Source organism: Nematolebias whitei, chromosome 19, assembly GCF_014905685.2.
Source record: "Nematolebias whitei isolate Nwh7 chromosome 19, NemWhi1, whole genome shotgun sequence".
Lineage (NCBI taxonomy): Eukaryota > Metazoa > Chordata > Actinopteri > Cyprinodontiformes > Rivulidae > Nematolebias > Nematolebias whitei.
Genome location: NC_056516.1, coordinates 34460887 through 34470489, shown reverse-complemented (window position 1 = coordinate 34470489; position 9603 = coordinate 34460887). Strand labels below are relative to the sequence as shown.

Genomic DNA, 9603 nt, shown 5'->3' with positions numbered 1-9603 from the left:
TTTTCATAAAAATCAAATATTGTAGTTTTGAAGCACATAAATGATTTCAGCAAACTTTAAAATCATAAACCAACATAAGAAACTCAAGCAGCAACTGGCAGTAGGGAAGCTTATACAGTGACTGATCAGACCTTTAGGATTCAATTTTGGGGAGGAACAAATCAGAATCAGAATAAGAACCAGAATAAGCTTTATTATCATTGCACCAAAGTACAGTGAGATTATGTTCATACAGTCGTCCGAAAGATGGAGTGCACGTTGCTGCTGCTCCTAAGAGCGCAGCCCCTTATTCTTTTGTTGGAAAAAGGGGAAACACCATGAGGAAAGGATAGTGGTTTTACAAAAAAATATCTCTTCGCGACAAGATTTACGACATCAAAAACTCTAGCAGGCACATTTATAAACATATCACATATGCATTTGACAACAAGATGGTGAGATTTGTCCATGATCTCTTCCAGATAGCACCATAGTCCTGTTAAGATGTTGGTGTCAGCCAGTACAGCTCTGATAAGCAGCTTCACAGAAGTTCTTGGGTTGGGGAGGGGTTGCATGAGCGATAGGCAGAGCTTTCTTAGTTTACACACATCCCAGGAGAAATTTGATAAGTTGGCGTGTTTCGAGGTCAAACGGGGGAGTCGGATTCAGATAAGCCACAATTGTTAATTTTTCCAGTCAGGCTGTTTTTTGTCGTCAGCCTTTAGTTCTGCTGGTACTCTTGATGATCCAAAATGGTCAGATTGGTGGACATTCCACTGGTCTGTTCTTCTTAGCTCCCTCCAAGGTCATCCCCAACATGCTGGCGAGTCCCAGAAGCCGCAAGTGGCCTATAGTTCTCATAAATCGCTTCCATCTTACAGTTGAGCTCTTAAATGAGCTGAGTTTGAGTGCTCGAAGCACTAACCAAACCTTCAGATAGGTTGTCAGCTTGCTACGGCCAGAACTGCTGCCACTATCTTCTTTAGTAGCTGATAACAGGTATCAGATGGTGCCAAAAAGCAGAAACCCTGCCATCATAAATCCAATGACATAAATCTTCGGCATCCTCCTGAGACAATACAGAAAGGTGCATCAACTTATCCATGATGTATCCTGCTGCATGTGTCTCAGCGGGGCATGAGGGTTCTCCAGGGCCCTGTCACTTGCTTGGGAAAAAAGTATCAATTTCGTTGAAAGTTCACCTGACCAGATCCATAACAAAAACAAAACAGGAGGAAGATGAGTGAGAAAAAAAATATGAAATAGACTGAATTACAAAAAAAAGTTTGCAACTAAACAAAACTGTTTAAAGTTGTGCTAAAAAGCTAAACGCTATGAAAGAAAAATGTCCATGAAATCAAAACGTACCTTTCAAAGACATAAAACTCACGACAACACATGGTACACCCGTGATCTGTCCAGTGATGTCAGGACAACTCCAGCAGCTTCTCCACAGGAAGTGGTAACTCAAACGTTCAACCACTGCAAATTACAAAACACGTGAGAGAACGTACAATTCAGTAGTTCATTTTAAATGTTCTTTTTTGCAAGCGCTCATAAAACCCATTTCATCCACAGTTGCTAATAAATCTGATCATCTGCTTCTGATACATGTGAAAGTAGTCATTTTTATTGAGATATTTTCTTTGTAATAGTTTTAATACATTTTTCTGACTTTTATTTTGGCAGGTGTACAATATTCTACAGGATTAACAGAACTTTACGCTCTGGTCACTATTCCAGGTAAGCAGTCGTTGCTTCATGTTGGAGAACTAGACCGATCGAACAATCTGACTTTAATCAGCGTTTGCCAAAAATAACTCGGTGCTTTTAATTATTATGTGTATTATTCATTTACATTTTTTATCCCTGTACACTTTAAATTAACTTCATGTTTTTGTTGGCCATTGCATGGTTACAGGATCATGCTGCATAATTTTATGTTAAAGTTTTTAAACTAGTTGATAATGAGATTATTTATTTATTTATTTTTTTTGTTTTAAGAGTAAAACTCTCAGAAGTGTGACAGAGTCCGATGCAAGGCCAAACCAATGATGAAAAGTTCACAGAGATCCTTATGATTTAGTCAGTTTAGTAAGGATTTCCAAATTTAAGTATTTTTCTTTAAGGTTTTGTCCAGATTGTTGGTACTTTGACTTAAAATTTTGCTGTCAACTCTAATCCATTGATTATAATAAGGTCTTTCTCAGAAATAACTCTTTGTCTTTCCTATTTATTTAAACTCAGTAAATCTGACACTCTTCAAAACGAGTTTCAAAACTTGAATGGATATTAAATCCAAATTAATAAAAACAAATAACATCAATGGAATGAAAATTAACTTGTGATGTTTTGTTAGATGGCACAAACCTGGATGACCCCGTCTACTCGATCATACCTGATTTACCACAGAGTAAAAACGAACTGGTAACTCTTCACTTTTTATGGTTGTTCATTGCATTTGCACATTACCCACCAATATAAATGGTTTGTTTTAATGTTTAAATTATTTATTGTTGAAACATTTGTGTCAAATATTCTGTTACCTGTAGATATTAGTTACTTATTTTGGTTTATATGCTATGGCAATACGGCGGATCAGTGGTTAGCACTGTTGCCTCACAGCAAAAAGGTCCTGGGTTCGATCCCTGGTTTGGAACTTGTTCTTTCTGTGTGGCGTTTACACGTTCTCCTCTCATTTGCATGTTTTCTCTGGGTACGCTGGTTTTCTCCCACAGTAAAAAAAAACATGCATACCTTCAGGCACATACCACCCTCACAAAAGACATTGAAAACATTATTTGCCTGATTAAATAAAAGGTCAAGTAAAATGTCTCATAGACCTAACTGCAGTCATTATTGTCACCATATTTTATAAGTTATCTTCTATACAACAATTTACCATATATTCGAAGTTTGAAATTCAAATTGCTGCAGTTTTAGCCTACTATACCAACAATTTATGACACAGAATAACATATTTCAATTATAATTGGTTAAAAACACTAAACAAAAACTAAAATTGTAAAATCACTATTATATTCTTGTTTTGCTTTGAATTGTTAAATCTGGACTAAGCTCATTACAAATGAAACAAATCAATAATTGTTTTTGGTCAGATAAGAATTACAAACAACCCACAACTGTGAGAAAATGTAATCTGCTTAAGAATAATTGGTGCAGGTAAAAAAAAAAAAAAAGTGGATCAACCAGGTTTGGTTCAATGTCTTTCACCATAATTAACCTGCCATGAAACAGAGATAAAACCTAAAACTCCTGGGTATTAATTAATATTTAAGCTCACACCAGCTAATAAATACCAGCATTTATTCAGCTTTTGTCAAGGTCAAGGTTTCTTTATTGTCATTCACATCATATGTGGTACATGTGGTAGAACAAAATTGTGTACACAGTGTCCCAGTTACATCCAACATAAGTATAAATTGTAAAGAAAAACACTAATAAGCTCTAAGATATGAACTAAACAATACGCTAAACTAAGAATACGCTAAACACTAATAGTACAACAACAATAGGTTGAACAACAGCAGCACGAACATGAGTCTGTGTGAGCAGACTCCTGTTTGTTCTTTCCCCCCCTGACAGAGAACCCCTTAGCTGTTGACAGGACCTGTCCTGGAAATAACTAAACTAGATTTAATTTTTAACCTTTTGTTTAGTTTGAAAGTGTCTTAAATGAACTCCAGTGTTTATCAGTAAAAACATATATGACATAATCCAATTCAATTCAACCTTTATTTAGACATATAAGTCACATTGAGCCTCGAAGACTCATTTACAAGTGAGATCTGTTTAGACAGATTAAAAAAAAAATAGTGAAACTGGACACGTAGGAATTGGAGGCAAAAAAAATCCTATCAAACTCTTTCTCTTGGCTGAGAAGAAATACCCCGATAATGAAAAACACCTCGCACATACAAGCACATGGTGACATAGATATTCCGGGGGGGGGGGGATGTCTAAGGATGCTCTCGGGGGCACTGTAGGAGTTCTGATAAGGATGGATTAACCAGCCACTTCTCTTCTGTGAGATCCGTAAACATTGTCGAGGGATGTCAGGGAATGGCCAAGGACAACGCCAGAAAGAATCCAAGAGTCCTGAAATGATGATAGAATGTTTATTCAGCTGGTTTCCTCAAGTTGATCAATTGACTTTATCAATGGGAGAGAGAGGAGCAGAGCATTATATTACATGTCCTCCAGGCAAATTGAGATAAGGTGGCCTGCAAGGCCAGCCAAGGGAGCCAAATTCAGATAAACAGCGTTTGTTTTTGAAGTCAGGCAGAACTTTAATTTTTATCTGCCTTGAGTCGTTGCTGGTCTTGCGTAGATTCCGAAAGGTCCAAATTAAGTAGACACACCACTGATCCGTGCCTGAGAATATTCCCCGAGGTTTGATCCATCCTGCCAGCGAGTCCTAGGTGCCGCATATGGCCTGCGATTCTCAAAAATCACATCCAATTTGCGATCCAGTCCGCTAAGCAATAGAGTCTGGGCGCACGAGACACGGAGCAAACTTTCACATAGGCGGCAGCCTGATCAGGCCAGATTAACTGCGGCCATCTTCTTTGTGTTGATAAACCAGGAACCAGACAATTCCAGAAACAGGAAACCGGTTATCATAAATTCAAGTATATGCAGTTTTGGCATGCTCGATTGAACAAATAGTATTGGTATTACTGTATTCACATCACAATTGACATTTCTATGATGCTATGAATCATCATTTTGAAAAAGCAGATGATACTTTAAACATGTCGACAATAAATATAATTCAGAGCAGATCGCACAGCCCTTGTTACGTGCATTTTTTCTTGATCCACAGATTCATCGCAGCTGAATGACAACACATACTTCTTGTTGGAAAAAATCCAAAGCACCAGAAAATTTAGCACGACCATTTATCTGCAGTTACTGTAAAAAAAAAAAAAAAAAATCTGTATTTGTACATTTTTCTAAAAATGTATGTTATGGAATAAAATGCATTCAATCAAATAGTCTGTGTAATTGTTCTGTCAATGTAATAAAGTTTAAAAACATTTTTAAACAACATGGTTCTTTCTTTGAAATAGGAGCGTGAAACTTTGAATGATGACAACTTTTCTCGTGGATTTTAACTTTGCATGTTCTTGAAAGCTCAGGAAGTGAAACAAAGCAGATTTAAATAATAAAATCAAAATCAACTTGTAAAAAAAAAAAAATATATATATATATATATATATATATATGAAATGTCTTTTTTATTTATTTTAGCACATTTGTTCACATCAAGGCCCAGGACTTTAAATTTGTTCAACAGCCAGTTACTACATTTTCTTTTCGTGCAACGTGATCATGTTCTCCTTGTGCATGTAACACAAATGCAAACCACAACTACAAATCCCCCACCACCAAATGTTCTGACACTTCGATGATAGGTCTAACATGATGTAATATGAGTCATTGTGTTCATGTCTTGTGTCTCTGTGTCAGTCCTATCTGACAACCTATAGATTGCTCAGATAGCCACTTGACCTGAACATGACCTAATATCTACCAGAAACCGATGAACGGATTTAAGTAATTTTCCAAAAAAAACAAAAAACCATAAGAAGTCCATCCCAAATGATGGTTCAGTGAACACAGGGTGACTGAGTGATCAAATGACTAAAATGAACATTGGCATCTTTTATTGTCTCAGGTGGATTACTGTTTCTGTAAGTTCAATAAATACATCAGTAAAATAAAAATAAGCAGCTAAAAAAATTACCTTCAATAAACTAACTTCATATGTGCACTGCTAATAAATTATGCTATTTTTAATTGGTAATGTTAGTTTATTTAAGTCAACTTTGATTTTGTAATTCCACATTTCTTAAAGTCAATTAAAGAGTTTTTTCCTTAATACTCACTATGTCCAAATTGAAACTAGTACCACAAAACATTTTTTGCTTTTGAATCCTGCCCTTATCAAAACTCAGCTAAGCAGGTGTAAAATAAGAAACAGTAGGTTAGGAGCGGACGTTTTGCAGAAAAAATTACGTATTCTTAACTGAAAAGACTTAACATTGTGATAAATTTAAGTTCCATGCAGTTGGTCTTGGTGGAAAGATAGACGTGATTTCATTTTTATGCCCATCTCAACAAAACACTTCCTCCTCTGTAGGCTTTTGTTCGTCATTTGTGGTTGACTGCAGTTTTAACCCACAAATGTTCACTTACTTTACGCCTCCAGTTTCATGTAAAATCGTTTTACTACTCAACAAGTTTCAATGAACTGACGTTTCTTTGTCAGTTTTGTTTTTCTGTGTGTTCAGGTCTGAATACCAAACCGTCCACCAGTCTGTCTTGTTTTGTGACATTGGCTTAAATCAACTTATTTTTAAACTTAAACAATCAAGTGACATGAAACGTAACCCTAAATAAGTTTAAGGGCATCTGATAGAGACACCGGAAAACTTTTGCTTTTGGTTCACCCTCACACACTTGGCTAAAAAAAACACACATGACACTTGTCCTAAACTAAAAGTAAAGTTTAGGGTGAGACGAAACATTGCACAATCATCCAGACTAAGTCACCCTGGTATAGAAATACAACATAAATGTCAAATTATTTACTAAAGAACATAAAATATTCTTAAAAGATAGAAAGAAAGAAAAACAAAGTGTTACAACAATAGAACATTGTAAAGGTGCATTTAACAGTCAAGCTCTTCTTGACTCATATGCCAGTGAGTCTTTAAAGTTTTCCAAAGTTTGAACAGATCTTCCATGGGAACACATGAATTCCTTATTCTAAATCTTTGAAACAGAAGCAGTGGTTCACTATGACAAAGAGAAACAGCTGATGTGTTTCTCCAATTTGAAAGAAACTGCCAAAAATTGCACCGTTTTTTTTTTGACAGAGGAACAAATGAGGCCCAAGTATATTGGCAGGGTTAATAACGCAATATTTCAACTGAAAAAGATGGCGGCTGTTGTGTTTACATTAAAAACAAAGGAAGTTTGAGTTCAACCATGTCTTTATTTCATACAGACAATCCAATAAAGTTTTTTTCTTATGGTTTATATATTCATAGGCAAGTGAATCTGAAGGCCATTTACAAAACAGTGAAAAAGAATATTAATCTTTTTTTAATGAATCCCAATGGCAGCATGTACAATAAAAATGGAGTAGGGCCTAGAATGGAACCTTGTGGAACCCAACATGAAAGTGGAGCTGCCGCTGAAGAATACTAATCTTTGAAAAGCTTCTGTCAGTCAAATATGATTTGAACCACTAAAATAATCTTTAATACCTACAGACTGCTCATGTTGAAATTTAAGGATCTGCAGTGTTCAAAGCAGCACTCAAGTCCAACTTTAGTCTAAATAAGGGGTCCCCAATCATCAGACCACGGACCACAACCGGGCGCGAATCATTTAGTACCAGGCCGCATAGAAAGAACAAAAGGCTTTATTTAAAAAAAAAAATTCTGTTTCTGTTAGTCTGCATGGCATTTTATTTTGAAAACTAATCACTTCCACAATTTTATAGCATGCTTACTTGATTTTGTTGCAGTTTTTTTTCATGCACTTGTGAGGTCTCTAACTAACTTTAGCAAAAAAATGAGCAACAAACAAACATCATTTGAGAGCTTCTTTGAAAAAGACAACAGGCTTGATGACGAGACAATAGAAGGCTCCACAACTGCCACCAAAGTAAAAGCTGCATTTAAAAGGAAACACCTAAGAGTCCAACAGGTTCATCACATCAGGGGAGTCACACACTCTGTGTGACATGTGGCTATCCAATGAAATCCATCCATCCATCCATCCATCATGTTCTACTCTCAGGATGAATCAGCATTCTGATCCAAGCAAGGGACCTGACTGTGTGATAATTAAACCTCCTTTTCCTAATCGTCTTCCCTTCCTGAGAATCTAGACAAGATGACACCTCACAATCTCCATTCAAAGAACCATGGAACTGTGGCAGACCATCAGACTCCTCTGTATTCTACATTCAACGAAGGACAGAACTTTGTCATACCCCAGGACACAAGAGGTGTTGGTTTCCATGGCAACACTCTGGTTACAGGATGGTATGGTAATTCAAACAAAGCCTCTGAAAAACAATGGTCTTAACAGTACTGTGTGAAAACTGATCACTAATCAAATCTTACGGTCAATGAAGCCAAATGTTACAGGAAAACACTTGTTTTCTTAATTTCTGTTATTTGTTAAAAGGTTAAACAAACTGTTTTCTTATTAGCTAAATAGTTAAAACTGCTTCGTTTTTAAAACAGTTTCAGTATTTCTCTTTTCTCTGCTTGAAAACAAAACATCTACTAAGTTGTTACAAAGTTTGTGTTGATTTTGAAATGAGCAAATGTTACATCCCTGAAGAAAGTGTTTTAAATTTAAGATTTAAAGTTTATTACTTTGAAGAAAGCAAAGTCTTTGTTCTCTCAAAACTTTGGGAGGGAGGTGCTTTATCTCTTCAAGATTAATTGATGCAACCTGGTTAACGCCTATTTTGTTGGCAGAGTTGCGTTGATTGGACACAATTTGCATAGGCACGCCCCTTTCTAGAATCAGGTAAAGCTGAAACTCAAGGTGGGGAAAGTAGTCATCTTCAAGTCTTCTTCGGGCCAGCCTGAAGGAACCAGTGTGATCTTCCATCTTGGATGGAGCCGAGTTTGCTGAGATGTGGAGAAGTCCACATGAAACACTCTCAAACACCCTGGAACGACAGTGCTGTCTGGCCGGATGAAACGTAGTCCTGGAGAGAATCATCAATTCCTGGGAGGACAAACACCGGCCTCCTTTCCACCTCCTGTCCACCTCCTGTCCACCTGGTAATGGGATCTACAGCTCCTGGTAGGAAAAAAGCCATCTTCCTTCTGAAGAAGAATGACTCACAGTGACATCCGGTTCTTTTAGACGCTTTAAGTTAGTTCGTGAACCTCAGAGAAACTTTCCTTGATTTTAAGCATTAGTTCTAAATTTAGATAACATCTCCTCAAAGTTTAATCTATTTTACACCGTTCACCTTCTGAAATAATACTTCTGGTTGTGCTCATCCACATTCAACACTTTTGCTATTATTTCATATTGTTGTTATTATTCAAACGTTCAATAAACGTTACATACATTGTGATTTTAACCAACCGGGTTTTGTGTGTTTAATTCAAGTGAGGGGGATTATGGCGTGACAAGAATCCATTATTTTAATCGAGGTTGGTCCGCATTTATTATTTTAACCACACACCAGCATAAGGTGGACAGACCTCTATTTAAGTATACACATCCATCCATCCATCCATCCATCCATCCATCCATCCATCCATCCATCCATCCATCCATCATCTGCTTCTTCCTATTTGGGTTGCGGAGGTCACTGGTGCCCATGTCCAGCTATCACTAGAGGCGGGGGACACCCTGGACAGGTCTCCAGTCCATCACAGGGACACATAGAGACAAACAACCATTCACTCTCTCACTCACACCTAGGGACAATTTAGAGTTACCAATCAGCCTAACATGCATGTTTTTGGTCTGTGGGAGGAAAACGGAGTACCCGGAGAAAACCAGCATGCACAGAGCGAACATGCAAACTCCACCCAGAATGCACCTGCCCTT

At 37.1% G+C, this 9603-nt stretch overlaps 1 long non-coding RNA gene across 1 annotated transcript; it reads left to right on the top strand.

Annotated features, from left to right (window-relative positions):
* Nucleotides 1-1681: 1681 nt before the first annotated feature.
* LOC119425836 lies at nucleotides 1682-4883 on the top strand. Its single transcript, XR_005187585.1, has 3 exons — nucleotides 1682-1722; nucleotides 2339-2406; nucleotides 4826-4883. It is a non-coding gene; the product is annotated as an uncharacterized LOC119425836 (long non-coding RNA).
* The last annotated feature ends 4720 nt before the right edge of the window (nucleotides 4884-9603 follow it).